This window comes from Microcaecilia unicolor, chromosome 1 (assembly GCF_901765095.1).
Source record: "Microcaecilia unicolor chromosome 1, aMicUni1.1, whole genome shotgun sequence".
Classification (NCBI taxonomy): Eukaryota; Metazoa; Chordata; class Amphibia; order Gymnophiona; family Siphonopidae; genus Microcaecilia; species Microcaecilia unicolor.
The window spans coordinates 713,130,457-713,155,900 of NC_044031.1; the positions used below are offsets into that span (position 1 = coordinate 713,130,457).

The 25,444-nt window shown below is 43.1% G+C and overlaps 1 long non-coding RNA gene across 1 annotated transcript in view; it reads right to left on the minus strand.

Annotated features, from left to right (window-relative positions):
- Window positions 1–25,444, minus strand: part of LOC115460645 — a 67,831-nt gene that overhangs the window by 6,686 nt on the left and 35,701 nt on the right. The window contains exon 2 of the long non-coding RNA XR_003940532.1: window positions 18,501–18,614. This is a non-coding gene — a long non-coding RNA (uncharacterized LOC115460645). The remainder of the gene's footprint in view (window positions 1–18,500; window positions 18,615–25,444) is intronic.

The window sequence follows — 25,444 nt, forward strand, 5'->3', positions numbered from 1 at the left end:
CGTACTGAGGGGCAACGAGTTGAAACTACTACTACTACTACTTAACATTTCTAGAGCGCTACTAGGGTTACGCAGCGCTGTACAATCCAACAAAGAGAGACAGTCCCTGCTCAAAGAGCTTACAATCTAATAGACAAGTGAACGGTCGGTCCGATAGGGGCAGTCAAATTGGGGCAGTCTGGATTCACTGTACGGTAAGGGTTAGGTGCCGAATGCAGCATTGAAGAGGTGGGCTTTAAGCAAAGACTTGAAGGGCTTGGCATAAGGGCTCAGTAAGGTTGTTCCAAGCATAGGGTGAGGCGAGGCAGAATGAGCGGAGCCTGGAGTTGGCAGTGGTGGAGAAGGGTACTGAGAGGAGGGATTTATCCTGTGAAACTCCCTCTAAAAAGCTTAAATGAGGCAAGAGTAGGTGACTGGGTCCAACAGGTAGATTACGTAAGGCTGTTGTGTTGTTACAGGGTTTGAAGCCAGCAATTAACAAGTCTCAGACTGGGGCAGCTGATGCTATGGCTCACTGGAATACATATAGAATTAAAGCTAGGCTTGGAGGGGATTCATAGATTTCATGTACGTTTCTACTAATTGCTACATATTGTTCCTGCAAATGAAGGGGTAGCCTTGTTGTCCCTTTTCACAAAGAACTTATAAGAAAACATACCAGTCTGTGCACATTACAAATTATAGTGATTTCGACTTGCCTTAGCAGTATCGGTAACAAAATAATTCTTTGTTAAATCTTTTCTTTGTGTCGCTGCATTTGAGTTGCATAACCAGACAGCCTCTGTGTTTATTCTGACTTACTTCACCCTTCTATTTGTGATTTAAGCAATAAACAGGAGGATTATTGCACACTTCAACCTTGTGTCTTCAGCCACCTGAGAAATGCTGTAATCCCCTACCAATAACCTACCTGTTTTATCCTTATATCTATTACATGATTTAAATTATTAGAAGAATAATGTGGAAAAGAATGGTGTGCTTTCTCCAGTATCACAGTAACTCCATTTCTGTTCAGTCATTTTCCATTCTTTTTCTCCATGTGCTGTAATATTCAAGTGGACTCTTTGCATGTCCAGATACCCTTTATTGGCCCTACTTAAGAAATATCCACAGAAGAGGAGGGTCATGAACTTTTAAGGTATTAAAAAGGAAATTCTATAAGCTGGTGCCTAAATTTAGGTGCCAAACTGTGTGCCTAATTTATAGAATAACAGTGCTTCTGTGTGTGATTGGTGTCAATAATTGGCAGTTATGCACATAACGTAACATGGAGGGGCATAATCGAAAGGAACGCCCAAGTTTTGCTGAGGACGTCCTCGTAAAACGTCCCCATCCAGGGGCGGGGAAACATGTATTATCGAAACAAGATGGACGTCCATCTTTTGTTTCGATAATACAGTCAGGGGCGCCCAAATCTTGACATTTAAGTCGCCCTTAGAGATAGTCATCCTTAGACTTGGTCATTTCTGATTTTCGGCGATAATGGAAACCAAGGACGCCCATCTCAGAAATGACCAAATGCAAGCCCTTTGGTCATGGGAGGAGCCAGCATTCGTAGTGCACTGGTCCCACTGACATGCCAGGACACCAACCGGGCACCCTAGGGGGCACTGCAGTGGACTTCAGAAATTGCTCCAAGGAACATAGCTCCCTTTCCTTGTGTGCTGAGCCCCCCAACCCCCCCCCCAAAACCCGCTACCCAGAACTGTACACCACTACCATATCCCTTACAGGTGAAGGGGGGCACCTAGATGTGGCTACAGTGGGTTTCTGGTGGGTTTTGGAGGGCTCACATTTACGGTACCACCACAAGTGTAACAGGTAGGGGGGGATGGGCCTGGGTCCACCTGCCTGAAGTGCACTGCACCCACTAAAACTGCTCCAGGGACCTGAATACTTCAGTGATGGACCTGAGTATGACATTTGAGGCTGGCACAAAATATTTTGAAAGATGTTTTTAGGGTGGGAGGGGGTTAGTGACCACTGGAGGAGTAAGGGGAGGTGATCCCCGAATACTCTCCGGAGGTCATCTGGTCAGTTCGGGCACCTTTTTGTGGCTTGGTCATAAGAAAAACAGGACCAGGTAGTCGTCCAAGTGCTCGTCAGGGATGCCCTTTTTTTTCCATTATGGGTCGAGGATGCCCATGTGTTAGGCATGCCCAAGTCCCACCTTCGCTACGCCTCCGACACGCCCCCATGAACTTTGGTCATCCCCGCGACGGAAAGCAGTTGGGGATGCCCAAAATCGGCTTTCGATTATGCCAATTTGGGCGACCCTGTGAGAAGGACACCCATCTTCCAATTTGTGTCGAAAGATAAGTGTCCTTCTCTTTCGAAAATGAGCCTGATAGTAACATAATAGATGATGGCAGATAAAGACCTGTATAATCCATCTAGTCTGCCCAACAGTTTAAGGTATGATATGATACTACATATGTATCAACTAATTTAGGACCAAAGTGTCACTAATCAAGGAAATTTGACGGACATCCGTTTCGCTGTCGCTTTGTCAAGGGAAGGCGCTTATCACCGCAGTGACAGCAGCAGGAATGTGAGGTTACTGTGATAAGCTCTTTCCTTTGACAAAGCAACGGTGAAACAGACGTCCATCAAATTTCCTTGATTGGTGAATTTTTGGTCCTAAATTGGTTGATATTGAGCCAGAAATACAAGCCTTTAAACTGTTTTCAGTATTACGTATTAAATACTACATATGTATACTTGATCTTAATTTGTCATTGCCATTTTCAGGGCATAGACTGTAGAAGCAGGGCTGCCAAGAGACAGAGCTGGGCCTGGTGCAGAGCTGCCACACTCCCCCCATCGGGCCACCGCCCCTGCCCCCTTACCTTCCTGTGTCTGTTGTTCCTACCTCGGTCTGTCATTCTCCTGCTCCTGTGTGCTGGGACCCAGGAGCAGGAGAGAGACAGACTGAGGGAGCAGAACCTTCTGCCTGCCTCTGGAAGCTTTGCCAGCGCTGGGCCCCTCTTGGAGGCCAGGCCCAGGGAATCTTGACCCCCCCCCCCCCTCTCGGTGGTCCTGTATAGAAGAAGCCTGCCCTGCACTGGCCTTGATTTCCAACTACTGAAGCTGTCATCGAAGCCTCACTACAGTCCATCCAAATCTGTTCAGCCAAAATCAGGCACAGATCATAGAAGTCTGCTCGGCACTGGCCTTGTTTTTCAACTACTGAAGCTGAATCTCTCCAGTCATGATCAGGGCACAGACCATAGAAGTCTGCCCAGGACTGACTTTGCTTCTCAATTACTGGTGTTGCCATCTAATCACCACTAAGCTATTCTGAGTGCATGCCTTCCATACAAGATTCCTTTGGGTTTATCTCATCTCCGCCACCTCCCTCAGGTGGGCATGCCAGGTATCTACCACCCTCTCTGTGAAAAGTACTTCCTGACATTATTCCTGAGTCACCCCCTGCAAGTTAAATTCATGTCCTCTAGTTCTACCACCTTCTTGTCTCTGGAAAAGGTTTACAGCTAGGTGCTAGTCTATAAACAGTAGGGTCAATAGTCAGCTGTCAGTGCTGAGCATTTTGCTCACCACTGTCAGTATTATTCCCAGATATCCAAAGCTGGGACCTGTGCAGGCTTCAGCTTTGAATATCTGGTTATCTTTATGGTGGCTAACACATAGCTGCTTAAGTCAATATTCATCTCTTAAGCGTCCATGGGTTAGCTCATAAAAATAGTTCAGACTTTTATGCGGTCCCATTTATGTGCTGACCCTTGCTGCTTAAGTGCTGAATATCAGCGCTTAAGTGGCCAAGTGCTGATTCTGCCTCAGGAATGCCCCTAAGATAGTCAGCTCTGTGTTTAGTGTTAACTGGGCTATTCAGTGGCACTTAGCTGGTTAAGTGCCGCTGAATATTAGTGGCTAGCCTTGACCAAACGATTTAACCAGTCAGCAGCCAGCTAAATCATTTTGAATATTAATCCCATTGTGCCTCAATTGCTTAGTGCACAACTGTCAGGGGGATGTAACATGGGCAGAGCGTAAGCACGCCAAGGGCACGTCACAAAGCAATGTGCACAACTTATAGAATACTGTCAGTTGTGCACATGGTGCACCTAACTTTTGGCATGCATTGCAGCTTTGCACTAATTATATAATATTCCCTTAAGCTGTTTTGGAACTGGCACTAAGTGTGCCCCTTTGTGGCACTTAAATGAATGAGGCACTAATTAACAGAATTGCTGCCAAAATATATAAAGGTGGATAAGGCATGTTCAAAGCAGAAATAGATGGGACTTCACCAGTGCTACAGATGTTATCTAGGGGACTGGGATATTCATATGTCTAATCTTGGAGCATTACAGCAACATTCCAGCTCCTATGTAAGTCACCATGATTACGTGAAGAAGAGAGGACAGGAACACTGCCAGTTTGTTCCTGAGCTGCTGCATCATGATTCAGCAACTTTATCTACTGAGACTCTCTGGTGGGCTCCTCGAGGTAGGCATGCTGATGACGAGTGCTATACATCAATTCTATAATGGCATCTTTGCGCTAAAATGCCATCATAGAATATTAGCATAAGTCATCATTGATGTGCCAACATTGCTACATTTAGGGATTTGGTGTTGCAAGACATAAGCGAACTGGAATCTCAAGAACAACAAAAATGTTATGTAAATTTAACTCAAAATGAGTTTCAAGCCTTGAGAATCGCTCAAACTGATCCCACTTGGTTATTAAACCTGCTGACAAGGAGAGATCTATAATATTCTGGCATCGGGACCATTATAAGATAGAAGTGTATATACATTTGACTAATGCTCAATATTACACAATGTTATCTACAGAATCTACACCTAAGTTAATTGAAGATAGTGTGGCTGTGGTGGGTTCTGCCATGGCTACGGGGCAGCTAACTAACCTCCCCCCCCCCCCCCGTTCACTAAGCCACGCTAGTGGCTGCCGCGTGGCAATGCCGACACAGCCCATTCAAGTGAATGGGCTATATTGGCATTTGCACACCAGCAGCTGCTAGCGCAGCTTAGTAAACAGTGGTGGGGGGGGGGGGGGGTAAATCTGAAAGTCGTTTTTTTGAATGCACTTGTCCATGTATACCCATATTTTATATTGTTCCAAAAGTACACAAGCCACTGAACTGTCCTCCAGGAAAACCTATTATATCTCTTAGAGGAACAGTTTTGGAACCTCTATCAAAACTTGTAGATTATTTTTTGAAACCTGTTGTTAGTCAAGCTAATTCTTTTATTAGAGACACTACTCATTTTTTTATGATGGATTGGACAGATTGAGGACTTTAGTGATTTTGATTTATTAGTTACTTCAGATGTCCAAGCTTTGTATACTATAACACGAAGAGGGGGAACAGAATCAGGGTCTTCAAAACAGACCAAAGATGCTCAATATAGATTATAAACTTTAATTAAGGAGGAACTCTTTGCTGAAGGAGGTGGTAACAGCGGTTAGCGTATCTGGATTTTAAAAAAGGTTTGGACAAATTCTTGGAGGAAAAGTCCATAGTCTGCTATTGAGACAGACATGGGAAGCAACTGCTTGCCCAGGGATTTGTAGCATGGAGTGTTGCCACGATTTGGGTTTCTGCCAGGTACTTGTGACCTGGCTTGGACATTGTTTGGAAAACAGGATAGTGGGCTAGAGGGACCATTGGTCTGACCCAGTATGGCTACTCTTACGTTCTTAAGCGTGATTCCTCTTGGGACATTGGTGTTCCTTCCACTTCTGTGGTTTTTCAAGCTTTGTATACTAACATCCCCCAAAGAAAGGCATTGAATACAGTATGGAACAACATCCTAATTCACCTCAGGTTGCAGTTTCTTTTTTGATTTCTTTTACTAAACTTATATTAACCAGATATTATTTTCAATTTGACGGCCAATTTTTTTCTACAATATCAAGGAGAGGTGATGGGAATGGCGGCAGCTCCAAGTATAGCAAAATTATATGTCTCTAAGTTAAAAAAAATGGTTGTATCCGGCTCCTAAGTTCTACCCAATTAAGCTTTGGGTGAGATTCATTGATAACATGTTTTTGATATGGACAGCATCTTCTTTAAAATTGCGGGAGTTTTTAGATTGGCTTAATTCATTTGATATCCACCTTTGGTTTACTATGACCTTTGACAATACTTGGGTTGCATTTTTGGATGCTATAGTACATGAGCTGATCAGAAGTTACACACAACTGTATACAGGAAGGACATTAAATACAACAATTATTTGAGTTATACCAGATATCACCCTAAATGTCTATGGGAAGCTTTACCCATAAGTCAACTTTTACACATTTGCAGGATTTGTACCTCCTTGTCTGATTTTAAACAACAAGCAGACATTTTGGGACAGTGTTTTATGTCAAGAGGATACCCTTACAAAGTTATCCAGAGGGCATATTTGACAGCATTATATGCCAATCCTGAACTGTTCTTACAAGATAGACAACATTCTGTTCTGGATCATCAAATATATGTGTTGCCTTATTCCACCATGGCTACTGAAATTGCTCATAGTATTTAGAAACATTGGCATGCTTTGCAATTACATGATACATTCAAAGAAGGACCTTGTGTAGCCTTCACTAGGGGCAGGAATTTAGCTATTTAGTTACATCCTCATTAGAGCCCCATGTGACTAGCTTCAGACAAAAGGGTAACCATACACTGTGTGGCAAATGTAGTGTATGTAATATTAGTTTATCTCTCACATATTGTTTCACTGGGTGCATACATTTTTTGACATCTGTGATGACATGTGAATCAGCATATGTTATATATGTAATAATGTGCCCATGTAGGAAACTGTATGTTGGTTGCACCACTAGACCAGTTCACAGCAGCTTGAACACCCCACAGTTGTTGGCCCCTATGAGTTCCCTTTGTTTAGAATTCCATCATGAATTTATTCAGCTTACCTGGTTTATTTTTGAACAAATTCCTAATTCATATGTCGGGGACAAAAAGGCTCATCTCCTTTTGAGAGAACAATATTGGATATTTAGTTTGAAATCAGTGAAACCCCTGGGTTTGAATTATAACATTGCTACTACTACTACTACTACTACTACTTAACATTTCTAGAGCGCTACTAGGGTTACGCAGCGCTGTACAAATTAACAAAGAAGGACAGTCCTTGCTCAAAGGAGCTTACAATCTAAAGAACGAAATATCAAGTTGTGGCAGTCTGGATTTCCTAAGTAGAGGTGTAGTGGTTAGGTGCCGAAGGCGTCATTGAAGAGGTGGGCTTTAACATTGAATAGTTATCTACGCTATGACATTGTTTTGTTTTTCAGGGCTTAATAACGTTTCACAAGTGAGGTCACATGGCTCTCCTCTTTTCTTTTTTTAGGGAAGTAAGTGACCTTTTTTCAGGTCTGCCATTTTCAACTAGTGGAGAACTCCAGCCTTGCATGGAATCCACCTATTTGACAAATTAAGGGCTGTTCCTGATGAAGACAGTTAAATCTTTTCTTTGTGTCGCTGCATTTGAGTTGCATAACCAGACAGCCTCTGTGTTTAATCTGATTTACTTCACCTTTCTATTTATGATTTAAGCAATAAATAGTGAGTTTCTGGAGGATTATTGCACACTTCAACCTTGTGTCTTCAGCCACCTGTGAGAAATGCTGTAATCCCCTAGCAATGCCCTACCTGTTTTATCCTTATATCTATTACATGATTTAAATTATTAGAAGAATAATGAGGAAAAGAATGATGTGCTTTCTCCAGTATCACAGTAACTCCATTTCTGTTCAGTCATTTTCCATTCTTTTTCTCCATGTGCTGTAATATTCAAGTGGACTCTTTGCATGTCCAGATACCCTTTACTGGCCCTACTTAAGAAATATCCACAGAAGAGGAGGGCCATGAACTTTTGAGGTATTAAAAAGGCAATTATATAAGTTGGTGCCTAAATGGCAGGAGCCCAGTGGTAGTTCCCACCCTCTGCATGTGCCATTTCTATTTTTGTAGTGCCTGTGTCCAGTTACTGCAGGAGCCCTTACCTCCACCTCAATGCATAGCGGTAAGTGGTCCCCACCAAATGGCTGCGTGGCAAGTGGTTCACTTACCGCATGGTCATTTCTTTTTGAGAAAAAAAGATAGCCTTTTACCTGCTGCGGTAAAAGGGAGCCTCACTGTACATCAAAAACACGTGCTGATGTTCGCCCAGGTCCCCTTTTACTGCAGCTTAGTAAAAGGACCCCTCAATAAAAGAAATCCATTAAAAAATAGGAATGTAATAACAATCAATGAGAAAGATCACACAGAGGGGCATTTTAGAAAGGGACATCCAAGTTGCAATTTGGACGTCCTTGCAAAACAGCAAAATCTAGGGGCGGGGAAACCCATATTTTCTAAACAAGATGGACGTCCATCTTTTGTTTCAAAAATATCGTCAGCGTTAGGGACGTTTAAATTCTTAAATTTTGCTATAATCACTATAATACATCAAATCCTCCCCTCCCTCATCTCCTTCACACTACCATTAATGTCTTTTACGATTCACTTGTTTTCAACATTTGATTATTCTCTGAGGCCAGTACAAAAATTCCTGAATTGGTTGACAAGGGTATTCCATTGTGCAAAGATCCTCTAAAGAAGGGCTAGGCAAACATTTTGGCCTGTGGGTCACATTGGGAGCCATGGCTGGCAGTGGTCCGAGGATCTTCAGTGCAGATCTGAGAAATGGGAGTGGGTCTTGGGGTGGCTCCTTATCTCAACATAAGAACATAAGAGTAGCCATACTGGGTCAGACCAATGGTCTATCCATCTAGCCCAGTATCCTGTTTCCAAACAGTGGCGAAGCCAGGCCACAAGAACCTGGCAGAAATCCATTTAGTAGCAACATTCTCAATTGTTCTAGCAGCGTTATTACTGACAGCCCCATAGACCACATCTGATGATATACATGTCTCAATGCCTCATCAAAAGTGGTCATTTTGTATCTTTGCTGATGACATTGCCAGGGCAGTGTTGGGTATACGATCCACGGCATCTAGAACACAAGGAACACTGGGATGTGCAGGCTGGATCATAGCTGGCCCATGGGCCCTTAGTTTAGACAGCTCTGCTCTAAAGAAAAGACCGTGCAATCTGACTGCACCAGATTCAAATAAGGAATGCATGTCCTGCAGTCTTTTGAAATCTAAACTGAGCAGCAGATTATTCCTTAGCTATAATGATCCATGCTAGGTCAAAAGATATAGAATGACATATGTAGCAGAACTAGCGATAAAGGCAGACTGTATAGTGTGGTGCTGTATGTGAGAGGTGTAGCTTTTGCCTGCTTTCTGCAAATCTTCATTCTGTGCAGCATCTTTATGGGTAACCCAGGGAACGACTGTAATCCAGGCCAGCGCTAACAAAAAGGCAGCTGCTTCAGCCTGTGAGCCTGTGCCAGATAAAAACAGCCACTGTTCTCAGTTCTTCCAGAAACGGAGGAGTCTGCTGCTTTGACTCAAGATGGTAGTTTGTTTTGTAGGGTGCATATACTTATTCTTGGTATAATGTCATTACTTGGAAAATTACAGCAGATGGAAAATGGAACTTCAGTTTAAAAACTTGGATTAAGGAAGAATGTAAACACTTAAAACATAGAGATGGCCTGATTTACTAAGGTTTTCTCCCATTCTGTAGCTGGGGGGAGAGGGGGAAAGAAACTTTGATACATCAGATTTTCAATATTATAATTAACCAGGCTTCTATTAAACTGCATTTGGGGATTTTATAACCTTAAAACTATATATTTACCTTATACGATACAGAATATAACATTACATATAGAGGTACTTCAAATATTCAGTGAGCATAAACTGCATATATATGTGCATCTTATTTGCATAACATTATACTATTTGTGTGCCTGCACTTATATGGTTTAACCTCCACAGATAATGACTGAATGTTGCTGCTATCCCTGTTAATTTTTGGCCTACCTACAGACTGAATCCTGCTCATATGTAAAAGTGCTAATTTTGATCAAATAAGGCTAAATTTACTAAGGCATGCTTGCACATCAGTGTGTGCTAACACCGCTAATTTGCCTAATTAGTAAGTAGATGCCATTGTATAAAATAGACCTGTGGTAAATAATGGGCTTTAGAGTACAGCCGTACACTAACACAATAGCGCACTGCAATAAATAGCTCAGTGGTTCCCAAACCTGGTCCTGGAGGCACCCCGGCCAGTCAGGTTTTCAAGATATCCACAATGAATATTCATGAGAGGGATTTGCATGCAGTGAAAGCAGTGCATGCAAATTCCACAATGAATATTCATGATATATTTGCATACAGTAGAGGCAGTGCATGCAAATTTCTCTCATGAATATTCATTGTGGGTATCCCGAAAACCTGACTGGCTGGGTGCCTCCAGGACCAGATTTGGGAAGTACTGGCATAAGTGGTTTTAAAATACTAACCTCAGTATTTTTCACCTTACAGTATCAAGCTCCGGGATAAATATTCCCCGTTGGTATGATTTAGCCAGCTTTATGGAGTATATTAATGTTCTTGCATAGTACCTTTCAAATATTAGGAAAATAAAACCAAAGCCTTTGATTAGAGCAGAATTGTCCAAGTTCAGTCCTCAAGGGCTGCATGCAGACCAGGTTTTCAGGATATCCCTAATGACTATGCATTATAAAAAATGTAATCACGGGACTTAAATAAACTTAAAACACACCTGACCGAGTATGTAGTGAATTAACTAAAAAAAGGAAAAAATGATTAAGGTGTCCAATTGACTAACAATAAAAAGCAAAACATTAAAATTTGTGAAGTGTGCTCAGATCCCAGTGTTACTCGAACAGGGTGACACCCACCAATCCCATCATAGCACACTAAAGAGCATATCTGGGTGGATGTTCCATTCCGGAGGTTGCTGTTCAGGATATAAGAAATACAGTATCATAGATATCTATATCCCCTTGAAGAAGCATGGATGTGAAACACAGACCAGCTTATAATCAAACGAGAATAACGCCCAAGTTCCGACCTAAATCGGGAGATGGGCGTTCTTCTCACAAAACAAATAAAGCGGCATAATCGAAAGCCGAACTTTGGACGCTTTCAACTGCACTCCGTCGCGGATGCGGACAAAGTTGACGGGGGAGTGTCGGAGGCGTGGTGAAGGCGGAACTGGGGCGTGGTTATCACCCGAACAGAGATGGGCGCCCTCGCCGATAATGGATGCGTTTGTAGCTAGAATTTAGGGCACTTTTCCTGGACCCTGTTTTTTGACGAATAAGGCCCCAAAAAGTGCCCTAAATGACCAGATGACCCCCAGAGGGAGTCGGGGATGACCTCCCCTGACTCCCCCAGTGGTCACTAACCCCCTCCCACCACAACAAATGATGTTTCACAACTTTTTACTTTCACCCTCAAATGTCATACCCTCCTCCCAGCAGCAGTATGCAGGTCCCTGGAACAGTTGTTAGGGGGTGCAGTGGACGTCAGGCAGGTGGACCCAGGCCCATCCCCCCCCTACCTGTTACAATTGTGCTGCTTAATGCTACTAGTCGTCCAACCCCCCCAAACCCCCTGTACCCACATGTAGGGGCCCCCCTTCACCGCTTAGGGCTATAGTACTGGTGTAGACTTGTGGGCAGTGGGTTTTGAGGGGGATTTGGGGGGCTCAACACCCAAGGGAAGGGTGCTATGCACCCTGGGAGCTCTTTTACCTTTTTTTTTGTTTTTGTAAAAGTGCCCCCTAGGGTGCCCGGTTGGTGTCCTGGCATGTGAGGGGGACCAGTGCACTATGAATCCTGGCCCCTCCCACGAACAAATGCCTTGCATTTATTCGTTTTTGAGCTGGGCGATTTCATTTTCCATTATCGGTGAAAAGCAAAAACGCCCAGCTCACACCTTGGCGAATAAAGCATGGGCGTCTATTTTTTAAAAAAAATACGGTTCACTCCGCCCCTTCACGGACCCGTTCTCGGAGATTAACACCCATGGAGATAGGCGTTTCTGGTCGATTATGCCCCTCAGATTGTGTCAGGGATTCACATGTGAATATAGCAGACACTGAGGATTTGGAGTATATCAATGGAACACTCACCGAGGAGCTCCCATCTATTGATGAACAGTCCAGTTATTGAAGATTACCAACTCTGCAGATAAGTTGACTCTTGAAAGTACATGTGGGGTTTGCACTATATCTGGGAAAATCACTCGAGAGACTAGTTATATATTTTTTGTTCCAGCTTTAAAGTGGATATTCAGTACCTCACATACAATTGTTTCAAAAGACTACTGCTAATGGACTGAATCTTTTTTCAATATTCTCTTTAGTGTGCAATGATGGGATTGGTGGGTGTCACTCTGTTCAGGTAGTACTGGGTTCTGAGCACAAATTTTAATGTTTTGCTTTTTATTGTTAACTAGTTAATTGGATACCTTGATCATGTTTTCCTTGTTTTAATGAATATGCATGAGAAAGATCTGCATACAATGAATGTGGTAGGCATGCAAATCTTTCTCATGCATATTCATTAGGGATATCCTGACAACCTGGCTGGTTTGCAGCCCTCAAAGATTGAACTTGGACAAGCCTTGTTTAAAACATGATTTAAAAAAAACTGACTGCAAATATCACATGATCATCACTTACTTACAGATCTCCTGAATTCTGCTGTAAGGACACAACCACATCTCATGTTCCTTATAGGAAGGGAAGGTGAGAAACTGCAGATCAGACAAAAGCTGCATTTTCTTAAGTTGCAGTGTAAGCTGCTTATATAAACAGAGAAGAAATGCAAGGGCACTAAGCTGAGTGGAGGAGTAGCCTAGTGGTTAGTGCAGTGGACTTTGATCCTGAGCAACTGGGTTCCATTCTCACTGGTAGCTCCTTGTGACCTTGGGGAAGTCACTTAACCCTCCATTGCCCCAGGTACCAAAACTTAGATTGTGAGCCCTCTAGAGATGGAGAAAATACCTGCATATAATGTGTATAGCACTGCATACATCTAGTAGTGCTATAGAAATGATTAGTAGACTCATGTGCTGATGTATAAGAAGCTACATATGAATTTTGAGTGGTATTAAATTGTCCGGAGTGTTTGGGGGATTATTGAAGAATTCTCCTGTTTACTCTTTTCAAGTTGTTGAGCATCTGAATCAGATAAAGTCATAGAGCCTTCAACTGCATTGGAAAGTCACAAGTAAGGGGTAACATATAGCATTTTATTGTTCTGGATACTGATAGGGGAGAATTTTCACAGCTGTCACACTTTCAAAAACATCTCTTTGCCTGGCTGAATGGAAAGAATGGGAAAGAATTTTAACCTTTTCAGCAGCTGTACCAAAACAGAACTTTCATTTGTTGTTTCCATAAGAAGACACTTATTCAAGTGCTACATTGCTATTAGTAAGTAGTGCTATGTATCACATGAGTAAGAACAATATATCTTATGTCAAAGACTTTCTTATGTCAGTAAGCTACAAGAGAATCAATACCCAGAAATCCGTGAGAATTAGATATTAGTCATGTTTATATATAATATTTATGAGGTGATATATTTGTTTTTCATGGCTGGTATACTTATGCCCCCAGATTCTATATATGACAAAATTGCACATGGAAATTTGGACACATGCCCAATTTCTGTATGCAATTTAATTGAATAATGAACCAATTAGTGCTGATAATTGGGTGCTAATAATCAATTATCAATGTTAATTGGCAACAATGAGAATTTATGCATGCATCTTGCTAGACATATTCTATAAAGATGCACGCATAAATTCTAATGTGTGGATCTGAAAGGGGGTGTGGCCATGGGAGGGGCATGGGCACGCCTTGGATGTTCCAAGAATTTGTGCACACTGTTACAGAATACGCCTGATCTGCATCTAATTTAGGTGCAGGGATTTACAGCAGGATTCAGTTGGTATAAATCCTCATGCATAAACGTTATGTGTAGATCCCAGAACTAGGTGCTATTCTATAAATGACACCCAACTTGGTGTGCCATTTATAGAATAATACTTATTTTTTTGGTGCCAATATTTTGACGCCATATATAGAATTTAGCTCATGATGCTTTGATATAATCTGTATTGTATGGAAATTTTTCTTTTTGGAGATGCTAAATATAAAAAAAATCAGATCAAGTATAGTTTTAAAATTTGGTGAAGTTCACAATACCAAGAAAGAAACAATGATAATCCAGTGCAGGCAGTCTATGGGAAGCAGAGAGAGTTGAACAAAGCAATATGTTTCTAATAATCAGAAAAGAGCAGCTCAAAATAACATCAAATGTATTGTTATGTACTCTAAGTCCACCTACTGTGCGGTACACATGTACCACTATTGTTAAACATGCACATTAAAGGCTGATCAAATTTCAGTTTTGGTTACAGAGCTGAAACCAGCCCAAAATCCTTTTCCTGCCTGGTTTTGGTTTTGGCCAAAAGGTTATTTAAAGTTTTGGCCATTTTTTCAGTTTTGGCCATTTTTTCAGTTTTGGCCAAAAATGACCTTGTTTTTTTGCTGGAAGCCAAAAATTTATGCTTTGTCCTATTTGCCTCCCTCCCCCTGAACAGAAGTTGCCTTTCCTCTTGGATCATCCCAAGTACCTCCACCCCCAACCATAGACCTCCCTGGGTCTATCTTACAATATCTAGGGGTGTAGTTGGGGTAAGAGTGGTCCCCAGTTACTCTTGCCCATTCCAGCTCTGCTCTCAAAATGGCTGCCATGACTGGGGTATCACTCCTGCCCTGACTATACCACTAGACCACCAGGGATTGTAAGGTAGTCCTGAGGGGGAAGGGCTACTCTTTATGTTCTATTTTTGTACTGCGATTGCAAGTAATGCAGTTCTGATCTTGCACAATAGTTAGTATGGTAAATAGAAATCTCCAAATAAATGCTTTTGATACAAAATTTTAGCAGGAATGTAAATCTGTAAATTTGGGATGATACGCTCCTTAGGAATTAACCTCTCTGTGGAGTTCTGGCATTAGCTGTCACCTCGAGTGTATTGCAAAGTCAGCCACTGTAAAAGCACTGTGACTTTTAGTTTCAGTTTTCATTATGTGAGTCCCAATTAAATCTAATCAGTGCCAATAACTGCCTGTTAGAAAAGCCAATTATTGGCACTAATTGGCTTGGTATTCAATTAAATTGTGCACACAAATCAGGAACATTCCTAAAAATTTGCATGCACAATTTTAGGTAACCTTTACAGAACTGGGGGAGGATAGCAGCTAACTGGCTATATTGCATGATATAGCCAGCTAGCCGTGAATATTCAAATGCTGGCCAGCTAAGTTTTGCAGCCAAGTCAAGCCGCATAAACAGCAGGTCTATCTTTGGCTGCTATGAACTTAGCCGGCCAGCACTGAATATTGACTAAGTTTATAGCAGTCAAAAATAAACAGGATATTCAATGCCAGTCACTGGAAGCGGCCCAGCATTGAATATCTGGGCTCACCGCCAGCTATGAGGGAATTAGCCAGGCTGCCTCCTGTGGTCTGAATATTGGTCCCTAGAGTACTAGTGCAACTGGCAAAAACACACTTTAAGGTGTGATCACTTCCACCATCCCTATAGCCCATGCCTAGATGTTAGCATGAATGCTCATAAATAATAGAATTCTATAATTCACACGCATTCTTCTGTGCTCTGTTCACACAGCACCCAAACTCTGCCCACGCGCACACCCACCTTCAAAGTGTGCACCATCAAACCACGCTGTGAACTTTCACTAGTCAGTATTCTATGATGTCATTTACATGTATAAGTGGCTAGAATTCCTTCATTTATTTACGTTCCTGCTGTCTAAAACTAGGTGGCTCCTTATAGACTCACCTCCTGGGTGCCTAATCCAGGCAAATGAATAGTGGCATAAATTTAGGATTATACCTTTTAAGATCCTACATTTAGGTGAATTTTCAGCTAAACTCTTGTGCTCCTGAGTTTAGCTGAAAATAGATACCCAGGTCTAAGAGAAACAGCAGAGGTGGTCGAGGAAGGAAGGAAACGACCAGGAATTCACAATCCGACTTTTTATTGAAGAATAACCCTTTCCTTCACCAAGTGCTTCTTATAGCTTTTACAACACAGAATCTTAACTGGTCAAATGTGTGATTTTGTTCTATAAAATGGCTAAGTAAAGGGGTAGTAAGAATCTGCCTCTTGAACTGCAGCCCCTCCCTACCTCTCTACCCTCATCTCCCCTTACGTTCCCACCCATAGCCTCCACTCTCAAGACAAATCCCTCCTTTCAGTACCCTTCTCCACCACCGCCAACTCCAGGCTCCGCCCTTTCTGCCTCGCCTCACCCCATGCCTGGAATAATCTCCCTGAGCCCATACGCCAGGCCCCCTCACTGCCCATCTTCAAAGCCTTGCTCGAAACCCACCTCGTCAATGTTGCCATCAGCACCTAACCACCATACCTCTATTCAGGGAATCTAGACTGCCCCAACTTGACATTTCGCCCATTAGATTGTAAGCTCCTTGGAGCAGGGACCGTCCTTTTTTCGTAACCCTAGTAGCGCTCTAGAAATGTTAAGTAGTAGTAGTAGTAGTATATGCTCGAAAAGTCTAGTTCTGACTTTTCTCTTAGTTTTTCCCACATAGTCTAAGGGGCATAGACCTACAATGACATACACTACATTAGAAGCGTTGCAGGTTAAAAAGTCTCTCAAATTAATACATCTATTGTAAATTGGATCTTCAAAATAGAAAGTGGACGTGGATACATTACAAACAAACACTTCCCACAAGGAAAGCAACCCTGACGTGTTTGTCTTGTTCTTAGGGTATCCGGCAACACAGAGGAGACCAAACTGTCTCTGAGATTCCTCCCTCTCTCATGTAGGCCACAGTGAGTCTTTTAGCTTGGAAGCATTCATGATTCTCAAGAATGTGTCAATTTCTTCTAATTGCTTTCTGGATATTTTGAGCTAAGTTGGAAAAGCGTAGGGTACAACAATATACTTGGAAATGAATAGTGGCATAAATTTAGGATTATAACTTTTAAGGTCTTACATTTAGGTGACTTTTCAGCTAAACACTTGTGCTCCTGAGTTTGGCTGAAAGTAGATACCCAACAGTTTCCTCAGCTTTTCTTGAATATTGGCCTCACAGTATTATAATTGCTATTTATTTATTTATTTGTATTTATTTTATTGCATTTGTACCCCACATTTTCCCACCTATTTGCAGGCTCAATGTAGCTTACAGAGTATAGTTATGACATAGACATGAGAGGATATTAGATAGCTTGCCTATTCTCTCATTTGGGCTATTAGTTTTATATTATACTATTTTGATAAGCATTTGACCTCAGATAGTGAGGTTATTAAGTGGCTTGTACATATGAGGATGATTTTTAAATCTATTAAATTAAACAGGTCACTGTTTCAACGTTGGAACCTGAAAGCAGTGAGGTGACATTTCAAACTGGGAAGTTAACACAACTTAGCAGAGACCAGTCTCTGCTGCTGCTGCTGCTGAAAATAAATAAATCCCTGGAATTGTATTCATGCAGATGAGCATTTCCAGGACGGAAATCCTAGCAGTCAGAAAGAGAAATGAAGAAAAAAACCTAGATAAGTAATCAGAAAGTAGTGAAAATGTTAACTTTATCATGAAAAAATGTTTGCAGTTTTTTTCCCCGTGACTCATTTATAACAGATGTTAGAGCTATTAAGTAACTAAGTCCTAGCCTGCTTCTCTGACAATGACTCAAAAGTTTTTCAAGTATCACTGGAGTTTCAGTCCTGGAGGACGTGCAAGAGCAGGCACTGAACAGATGGTACACTAATAGAGAGGCACAAAAAAAAACAAAAATCAGAGAGACAGAACCTCCCTAAGCTAAAATACAACTTAAGAATGTGGAATAGCAGAATACAGACTGATCCAGAGGTGACGCTTATTTTCAAAGCATTTAGACTTACAAAGTTCCACAGGTTACTAGACTTTGTAAGTCTAAGTGCTTTGAAAATACACTTTGCCAGGTTTATATTTTAAAGAACTTCAAACATGTTGATGCCATATTAACTGTCATCTTGAATTCACGTTCTGTGAAGCCTCAGTATGTGACCCTGTTCTGAGAACCAGGCCATATATAAACCCACTCTGCTTTCTGTATTTTTGTTCATGGCTACTGCTATGTTATGACAGGAATGATTTACTTTTAAGAAAGGGCTGTAGCTGGTAGTGTGTATATCAGCTAATGGAAACTTTCAGGAAGTTTTAGCAGAATTTCAGTTACACCAAAACTACCTATATGCTACTGTTAAACACTGGCAAGGTTACAACCCTCTCTCACATTAGTTCTCTGTAAGTGTAAAGTCCTTTACCTGCCTCTAGGTGGTGTAATGAGATATCTCAGCACACACCTGTGTTGTCATTAGGACAACAACTGAACTCCAAGTATGATAATTGGGTAGGTTGGTCTTTTTTCTTAGTGTCCCGTCCCCCCCCCCCCCCCCCCCCCCCCCCCCCGTTTCCAAGTATTCTAGCACCTTCTTAATGTAAATACCTTTGCAACAGGAGCTGATAAGGCAGCACTGGTGTTTCTTCTCTCTGTGACTGGAAGTCAAGTTGATTGCCCTAGTTGTCACTGAACTAAACCAGTGTTTTACACCAGACATACCTGGAGAGAAAAGATTATTTTCAAAGCCATTTTGTGTCTAAACAGTAATCAGTACTGGTGAAGTGGTTGTCTGAAAATTGTCCCTCCCTTAGTGAAGCTCATAGTGCATAGAGGAGCTGTTCCCAGTGCTGTGCTTAGTTCAGGAGAGGAACTTGATGGGTAATAATTGCATTTTCAGCTCTCCCTGTGTTATTTTGTACCTTCTTAAAAAGTAAGTGCTAATGGCCATGAGTTCCTTGTATAGAACCTGTGGCAAGCTTCACGGTATAAAGCATGCAGATGCTAATTTTATTTAAGAACATAAGAGTAGCCATACTAGGTCAGACCAATTGTCCATCTAGCCCAGTATCCTGTTTTCACTAGTGGCCAAGCCAGTTCACAAGTACCTGGCAGAAACCCAAATCATGGCAACAGTCCATGCTACAAATCCCAGAGCAAGTAGTTGCTTCCCATGTCTGTCTCAACAGCAGCCTATGGACTTTTCCTTCAGGAACTTTTCCAAACCTTTTGTAAACCCAGATACGCTAACCGCTGTTACTACAACCTCCGGCAAAGAGTTCCAGAGCTTAACTATTTGATGAGTGGAAAAATATTTCCTCCTGTTTGTTTTAAAATTATTTCCATGTAACTTCCTCGAGTGTTTCCTAGTCTTTGCACTTTTGTAACAAGTAAAAAATTGATTTACTTCTACTTATTCTACACCTCTCAGGATTTTGTAGACTTCAATCGTATCTCCCCTCATCCGTCTCTTTTCCAAATTCTACAGTTTTCTTGTGTTAGTGATTTCAATTGCCCCAATATTGACTGGATAAATGTTGCATCAGAGAGTGCCATGGAGATAAAATTTCTAGATATGATAAATGACTGCTTCTTGGAGCAACTAGTCCAGGAACTGACAATAGGAAGAGCCATTTTGGATCTGGTCCTTGGTGACGTGCAGGGCATAGTGCAAGAGGTGGCGGTGTTAGGTCCCCTGGGAAACAGTGACCATAACATGTGTAATATAAAAAAGTATTTAGCTTATATGGTATATTGTGTGATTTATTTAGTGTTTTATCCTTAGAAAGAAACAAAATATAATTAAAACTGAAAGAGTTCTCCTCCTTTTTAATCCTATTTAGAATAATTGACTATAAATGAAGAGTTGTGCTATATAGTACCTGCAAAGTTTGTCCTAATGCAGAGTTTGATAATTGACCCCTGGAGACTAAGCGGCAGACTAAAACTTGTGAAAATTTAATCCATTCTTAGGTTCCTAAGTTTTAAGATGAACATCCATCCTAAATTAAAGATTCTTCCAGAGCCAACTCAACCTATAGATCAGGTAAGGCACTGACTCAAGGCGCCAGTGATAAAAGTTGGCAAAATCCCAGTCTGGTCTACTTTCAGACTCCTAGAGGGATAGATGCCAGATTGGGATTTTGGTGCCTTTTATCACCAGTGACCTGAGCCAGTGCCTCACCTGGTCCAGCAGCGGGGGTGGGGGACTTGAGAGGGGAGATACTGGATCACAGGCAGGAGGGAGAAATGGAGGGAGATATACCAGATTGCAGGTGGGGGGCACCAATGCAAAAGTTGGCTCAGGGTGCCACAGTCTCTTGGGGCGTCCCTGGATTCTTTACAGGTCATTACACTTTTAGATTCTCTCAAATTGGCAACTGCAGATATTACGTTAGTTATATTGGTTTATGGTTTATTAAATTTGCTATACCGAATAATAGATCACAGCAGTTTACAATAAAATAATATTCAAATAGCAACAAACAAACAATGTCCAGAACTCCATTAAAAAAAAAAAAAAAAGGATAGAACAAAGAAGATGAACATAAAACAGGAGATAATACACCCCCTGACTGCAACCAGGCCCATGGCATAGGCACCTTCTGGAGAGCTCCCAACGTTGAACTGGACTCCTAGAGCGCTTCCGTAAAACATAGGGCTTTCAATAAGGAATTCAATTTCTGCTAAGAACCCTCTGTCCTAATAAAATGAGGCAAGGCATTCCATAAAGTTGGACAACCGCAAAGAAAGTAATCTGGTGAGTAGACCAGGGGCGTATCTGCGTGGGGCCACAGGGGCCTGGGCCCCCGCAGATTTCACCCTGGACCCCCCTACCACAGACCCTCTCCACCTCCCCCTCCCGCCCGCACGCCACCAACCCGTCGCCGATCTTTGCTGGCGGGGGACCCCAAGCCCCCGCCAGCCAAAGTCCTCTCTTCCGTGCAGGATGCAAGTTTCAACGCTTCCTGTTCTTTTGAGTCTGACGTCCTGCACGTACAATGTACAGAACGTCAGACTCAGAATTTGGAATTCAGTCTGATGTCCTGCGCGTTGTACGTGCAGGACGTCAGACTCAGAAGAACAGGAAGCGTTGAAACTTGCAGTGGCGCAGCATGCATGGAAGAGAGGACCTCGGCTGGCGGGGGGTTGGGGTCCCCCGCCAGCAAAGGTAAGTGACAGCAGCGGGGGAGGGTGTCATTGGTGGCGAGGGGGGGGGTCCGGAAATGGTGGGGGGGGGGGATCGGTGGCGCCGGGGGGGGGGGGGGGGGCTAAAATGTGCCCCTTCCCTCTGGCTCTGGCCCCCCCTACCGCCCGAGTCCAGATACGCCCCTGGAGTAGACTGCATGGCTGAACAAGTATTCAGGTCTTTCGGGGGGGGGGGGGGGGCAATTTCTCCAAGTAGGTTACTTTTGTGCATACCATGACAGGAATGAACCTCACTCCTAAGCCAGAGGAGTATGATCTCAGTCTCTCAAATTTACTGCTAACGCTTGCCGTAGTCCTTGCATTGTGCCAAACAGCTTCTTCCTGGGGTTCATAAGATGTAATATGTATAGGCAACTTATCCAGGTGCAATTGGAAGTTTTTCGATCAAGCCTGTTGCACCCAAAATGATGGGAAATATTTCTATATCTTTCTGCCACATTTTCTTAGTCTTGCACTGCATTTCTTGGTACTTGAGGATCTTCCCTCTCCCCTATAATCAATACTGTTCTGGTGTTTTTCTCTTTTACTACTATATCTGGTTTTCTGGCATCCTGCTTTTATCAGTTAGGTTTCTCTATGTGGTTCCTGTCTCCAGCCCCAGCCTTGGTTCCTGTATCCTGCCCTGGTTCCTGTCTTCTGCGCTAGCTTTGCTTTGCCCTGCATGCAGTGGAGGGAGTGCATGCAAAATATGTCTCTTGCATATTCATTGTGGAATGCTTTTAAATGCTTTCTTTGGCATCTGACATCACAGACGCCATTTTTTTCAGAAAAGAACGAAGGTTTGCTTGTGTGAGTTCCACTAGAGGTTTAAATTGTAAGTCCAATCAATTTCAATTTCGTATGCTTTGTGAGCCAATTCCAACCCTCTCTGTGTTGCAGAATTCAAGACATTGAAGTACAGCACTTGCCCCTGAGGAAGTTTTACTGGAGTGAAACGGTGGCTCCATCGGGCTTAGTAGAGAAAGTGCTGTCTTGTCTTGGCATCTTTGAATTTCTGCATGACAGTCATTAAATGAATTATTAAAAGAATTAAAAGTTGTGAACAATGAAGAGGATTTTTTCAGACCAATGATTGCGTTAGCGCTGCTAACAGGTTTGCAGCCTTTACCAGCTAAAGGTCTCTGAGGTCTTATCTCCTCTAAAAAGGTAAAACAGAAAAGAAAAAAATAGAAAAGTAAAAAAAAGAAAAAATGTGAGCACTTTGGGAAGATAAAGTGGAAAGCCTTAATGCATATTGAAATTGTTTTGGCAACACTTGTGCATTTTAAGGGTTTTTTTTTTTTACTATTCAACTAGTTCCAGGGCAGTCTGTATGAATTTTCAGCAGTATAGGAGGACTATATGCTTAATGGTTGCCACTAAACATATAAACACTTTTGAATATCAGCCCCTAAGGTTCCATTTGTAATGCCCTACAGTCTTTCTTTTTTCATTTCAGTTTGTTAAATTTGTAATCCACCTATTGATTTCTTCTGGTGTTGAGGAGTAACCCAATAATTAGAGCAGCAGGCTGAGAACCAGAAGGACAGGTTCATTTCCAAGGCAGATCTTTGTGGCTTTGGGCAAGTTGCTCAACCCTCCATGCTTTGGGAGAAGGTGATTGCACAGCAATCCTGCATTGTACCAAGGGGCCATGGGGGGGGGGGGGGGGGGGTTATCTATGGATTTTGATATACTGTCTTTCTGTGGGACAATGAATGTGGTACATGTATTATATTCAGGTATTTTCTCTGTCCCTAGTGGGCTCCCAATTTAAGATTTTGTACCTGGGGCAATGGATGGTTGAGTGACTTGCTCAGAATTACAAGAAACCAAGGTGGGAATTGAACCCAGTTCCCCAGGTTCTCAGAACACTGCACTGACCATTAGGCTATTCCTCCACTTTGAGGGTCCTTCATGGGCCAATGATCAGAAGCAAACACAGGAGCTAGAGGCTCTTAGCGCCATACTAGTGCCTGAGTTTGCTACTACCCCATGATCAGAGCCCCCAAGCGCGTGAAACAATGCGCTCGCGGGCTCTGAATGCAACTAGCATGCAAATGCATGCAAAACAGGGCTCAGCGCAAGTAGCTTGCAAATGCATGCTAAACCTATTCCTCCCCAATGATCAGCAACCAGTGCAACAAATATTGGCCTGCTGGCTGTGGCAAACCCTATGCCAGTTCAGAGCTGGTGTTAGGGTTTGCAGACCATTGGGGAGGAATGGTGAACCCTGTCCAGCATGCTAGCAGGCTCCCCATTCCCCCCAATGCAGCAGCCCATGCTCCCCCTGCAGGAGCAGGAACCCCAACTCGACACCCCCTCCAGCGACAAGAAACTCCCTTATACGGTGTGAAGCCCCCCCCCCCCACCCAGCACATCCCAGGATGCACTGGGCAGGGTCAGGTGTGCCATTTTCGAGGTGGCGCCAATAGAAAAGGAAGGAGGCCATCTCCCTCCTCCACCGAAGGTAGGGGGTGGGGAAGGGCCACTAAGACCACTAGGCATGGGGTGGGGGGGTAGGGATTTATTTATTTATTTATTGCATTTGTATCCCACATTTTCCCACCTATTTGCAGGCTCAATGTGGCTTACATAGTTTTGTTAACTTACATAGTGGCTTAAGGGCTCCATTCATGGGAGGGGATGCCAGGGGGGGGGGGATAGGGGGACTGGAGACCCACCGGATCTCCAGCCCCCCTGAACTTGTGTCAGGGAGTCAGGGGGACTGGAGGTCCACTGGACCTCAAGCCCCCAGTGTTGCTTGACTCAGGGTGGGAGTACTTTGGGGTCTGGTGGTCCCATGGACCTCCAGCCCCTGTGTTTGACCGGTCTGGTCTTTTGACAGCTTAGACCTGTCAAACAAGTGCGGGAGGATTGTGCCCGAGCACATGCTCAGGCACAGTCCTCCTACACTTTTACCCTATGATCAGAGTGAATAGCATGCTTAAATTTGCATGCTATTATCTCTGATCATAGGGGCGGTAAAGCCCCATGCTGTTCCAGCACTATTTTTAGAGCGCTGATTGTAACAGCGCGGGGCTTTTGATCATCTGTCCATCATTGTGTGGTTGCAAGGAGTCAGTGTGACTCAATGGCATATCTAGATCTGGTCTGATTTCTTCTAGGCAGTGCACAAGCTTATATATAGAGAATCATCCACATAACATCAGTGACACACTGGGCAGTTGCATTAACAGGATAATTTTACAAAGCACTTTCCATGTGTATAGGGCTCTTATAAAATTGTGCAGGGTTATAAATGCATCAAAAGTGGGCCCACAGAAACAGCGTGCTACTTTTATATGATTTGCATGTAGGTATCACCAGCAGGACCATACTAAGGGGTGGGCAGGAAGCAATTTTTGCACCCTGTGTGGCTGCACTACTCACACAGCCTTTGGTACAGCGCTGATTCCTGGGGGGGGGGGGGGGGCATAGATTGAGTGAAGCTGTAAAGCGAAGATACATACCTGTAGCAGGTATTCTCCGAGGACAGCAGGCTGATTGTTCTCACATGTGGGTCTGCATCCACGGTGGCCCAGGAAACAGCAAATTTTTCTATAGCAAGATTTTAAAAGTTTTGCCAGAGCTTTCTAGCATGCGAACCGCGCGCACCGCGCATGCGCGGATGATTTCCTGCCCGTCACGTGAGTGTTCCTACTCAGTTTAATCAAAAAGCAAATAATAAACAAACAACTCCAAAGGGGAGGTGGGCGGGTTTGTGAGAACAATCAGCCTGCTGTCCTCAAAGAATACCTGCTACAGGTAAGTATCTTCGCTTTCTCCGAGGACAAGCAGGCTGCTTGTTCTCACATGTGGGGTATCCCTAGCAACCAGGCTCACTCAAAATAATGAACATTGGTCAACTGGGCCCCACAACGGCGAGGACATAACATAGATTGACCTGAAACCATAAACAACTAACTAAGAGTGCAGCCTAGAACAGAACAAAAATGGGCCTAGAGGGGTGGAGTTGGATTCTAAACCCCGAACAGATTCTGCAGCATTGACTGCCCAAACTGACTGTCACGTCGGGTATCCTGCTGAAGCCAGTAGTGAGATGTGAATGTGTGGAATGATGACCACATTGCAGCCTTGCAAATCTCCTCAATGTAGGCTGACTTTAAGTGAGCCACTGACGCAGCCATGGCTCTAACATTATGAGCAGTGACATGGCCCTCTAGAGTCAGCCCAGCTTGGGCATAAGCGAAGGAAATGCAATCTGCTAGCCAACTGGAGATTGTGCGTTTTCCGATGGCGACTCCCCTCCTGTTGGGATTGAAAGAAACAAACAACTGGGCGGACTGTCTAAAGGGCTTTGTCCACTCCACGTAAAAGGCAATGCTCTCTTGCAGTCCAAG